Genomic DNA, 3461 nt, shown 5'->3' with positions numbered 1-3461 from the left:
TTGAAAAGGGAATTTATCAAATCTGAAATATATATATATTTTTTATGATTTGACTTTTTTCTTTATTATGCATTAAATTATGCATTTAATCATCCTAAAATATCAGTCACATTGTTTTGAGATATATAAAACAAGCATAAATGAGTTAACATCATTACATAATTATAAAAATACAAAAAATCTGCACTGGGACTTTGTATTACTCCACTAATTCAACTGCTTTATTTAAATTTCGCATCCTGTTTAAACCATAATTCAATTTGGGAAGAGAAAGGGAACATAAATGGCAATATATCATCAATACATACATGTATATACATGAGAATAATGGTCTCATTTTGAAGTTTCTAAAGTCATCTGACTTCTATAAAACCACTCAGTCTTAGATGGAGTATAACCAAAGATACTGGCAGGTTGTAGAATTGTATTTTAAAGTGCAATACAGCAATGATAGCTGTTAGCACTGTACTGCTGAAAACTTGTGATGAGCAGCAGATGGTCAAAGGAAGGGCATAATAGGTTTAAGAGCATTTTTAAGGTATTTTACACTGTTCTTCAAGAATAAATGGCCTTGTAAATCTGTGTTTTTAACATACGCACAAAACTGCAGGGAAAATTAACAAATAATGCACTAATGGTAATGATCATGTATTTATGCCCAACTTTCTTACATAACTTTAAAGAATTCCTTTCAGGGTCAATTAGAAAGCAAGCAAGCTTTCAAATCTAACAGCTGAGTTCATAATACTGTAAAGTTCACAGGTTATGCAACTGGCAAAAATGACAAATGCACCAGTCAGATATATATGAAATCATATGTCTATTATTATCTATTATTACCTCAGACTGTATAGAGGTTTAATTCAATGTTGGGTTGGGAATGAGAGTTTAATGTGAGGTATATACTCACATATATATGACCTTCAAACGTCACATTAAACACATATAGCTCTGTATCAGAGCTGATTCTGGTCAAAAATGATGGTGTTTGTAATCTGTGATTAGCTGGTGAGTCAACAGCAACTCCTGACTGGCTTATGATGAGAAAATTACAACATAATTACATTTGACATCAATTAAAGATCACAAGAGCATTGCCTACTGTCTGCCAACAACTTTAATTTATTTAAAGGGTGATTTCAATGAAGCATTAAATTGTCAAAACATTCCTCAAGGCACTTCAAATCATTACAAAGCGATTTCACTTTTGCATTGATAAATGATGGGTTATTTTCTAAACTTCTGCAGGGCAAACTTTAAAATCATAATGCCATATAAAACTTTTTATTTTATTTTTAGTGGCCTCCATGGAATCAATGAGATATTGGTGTTTATTCTGCACAGACTGATATTGGTGAAGGTTAGATCTGTCATCATTTACACCTCCTCTTTCCAAAACTAAACTTTCTTTTTTGGTCTGGAGGAAAACAAAAGCAGATGACACACACACACACACACACACACAGACAGAGAAAACTAAATCTGCCAAGCTTTAAAAATGACAAATGCACCAATAAGATATATATGATATACATAAAACATCATAAAGACCTAAAGATCTGATGCAAATAGCTCTAGAGCCTACATCTAATTGTATCAATATCATCTCTTTATAGAAAACCTTTATAATATACTTCCGTCTGCTTTAGAGGTGGCAATGGAATAGATGTAAGGTACAGTACTGTAAGATCAAACTATTAGACATCAAAACAAGACCTCATTTAGGTATTTATCAATGTATCCTATTGTAATCAAAACCTTCTTTCAAACCTTATTAGTTATTAGTTATTACAAGTTATTACTGTCCAATTTGGCCATTGGGGAATCAGGCTTTCAACTACCCCATGAAATAGTTTGAAAAACACAATTTTCTTTCCCGCAATCTCTTCCCTGCTGAAACAAGAAGCTGGGATAAAGCCTCCTCCTCTTTTAAAATATTCACTTAGTCACAACTGTGCCAAACCACATTTGCTAGTAGGTTTCAGATGAAAATTATCATTTGTAGAAAACATATCCCTTGCAGAACCCATAAGATCATTTATCAAATTAAGAAAACAACATAGGACATAAAATTACATTTATTTAGACCAATTTAGTAGCAATTGTTTAGTAGTAATAATAATACAAATACTCTATCCATAATATTGCTTCCTCCAGTGAAAAAGTCGTCTCATCTGAATCAGGAGAGAAATCTGCACAGATCAAGCACCGTTTACAAGCCAATACAGTTCAAATCTAACGTGTGGGTTGATTTTGATGTGAGAGGACAACCGGGGATGGACTTTTTTTTTTTTTCACTGGAAGCATTATTATGGAATATGGACTCATATTTTGGCCAGAAGCAATGGTTTAAAGTTTAAATATTTAATGATTGATATAGTTTCTTACAAGCATGCATCTCTTAACTTCACAAAACATTAACTGATGGACTGTGGATTATAGTGACATTTATATCATCTGTTTGGACTCTCATTCTATCTGCATCTTGGATAACCTGAGAGTAAATACATTCAGGCATGTCTGTAGATTTTCAGCTGAGGGTATGCACAAAGATGTCAAAAAGCAACAGAATGGTCTACATCAGGGGTGTCAAACTCAATTCCTGGAGGGATGGAGCCCTGCAGAATTTAGATTCAAATCTAATTAAACACACCTGATCCATATAATCAAGTCCTTCTTGCTTATTTGAAAACGACATGGTATGTGTGTTGGAGCAGGGTCAGAACATCAATCACATGTTCACATAGGAGAGCAATAAGAAATATAGCAAAAAAACAATTCATTTTAGATGAATCTTAAATATGACTCGGGAACGAAGAGTGGTCTCAGTGAGGAATTCGATCATTTCGTGTCATCCAATATCTGTACAAGAAACAAAAATGATTAGTTCATATACCGAGTCTTTGGGTTCAAGTCATTCATTCTTCATGTGACAGCCACATAGACTAAAGGCTATGCAGTCCTGGAAAGAGAAATTATTAGTTCATCTCCCAAGCCTTTGGGTCCTAGCAGTTTTTTTTCTTTTGTTACATTACATTACCCTGGTTAAGTATCCGCTAAATTGTTTTGGAGTAAGAAAATAATAATAATAATAATAATAAATTCACAAGCATAAAAAATAGAAAAAGTCAACAAAAAGCCTGAACATTTATTGATACATGTTTTGTTGTTGTTAGAAGATAAAACCAGTAAACAAAATGGCAAATCCAATAAAATCAAAGTTGTGAATTCAAATGAAATTAGCCACTATGTTGGCAATAATATTGTGATATAAAATGTATGATTGGCATTTCAACCAACATACTGTATGAGTGAAACATGAAAACGTAGCCTATTGTGTCACTCTTTTATCTACAGGTAAACAACAGAGATATTTGATGAATTAACTTGTTTGAGTTGAGAACCTGCAGCCTATCAGCTACCAGCGTTGGTCTTCAATCATTAAACCACTAAACCACAGC

Source organism: Carassius auratus, unplaced genomic scaffold (genome assembly GCF_003368295.1).
Source record: "Carassius auratus strain Wakin unplaced genomic scaffold, ASM336829v1 scaf_tig00034784, whole genome shotgun sequence".
NCBI classification, from domain to species: Eukaryota; Metazoa; Chordata; class Actinopteri; order Cypriniformes; family Cyprinidae; genus Carassius; species Carassius auratus.
Note: the sequence above shows the minus strand (reverse complement) of the source record.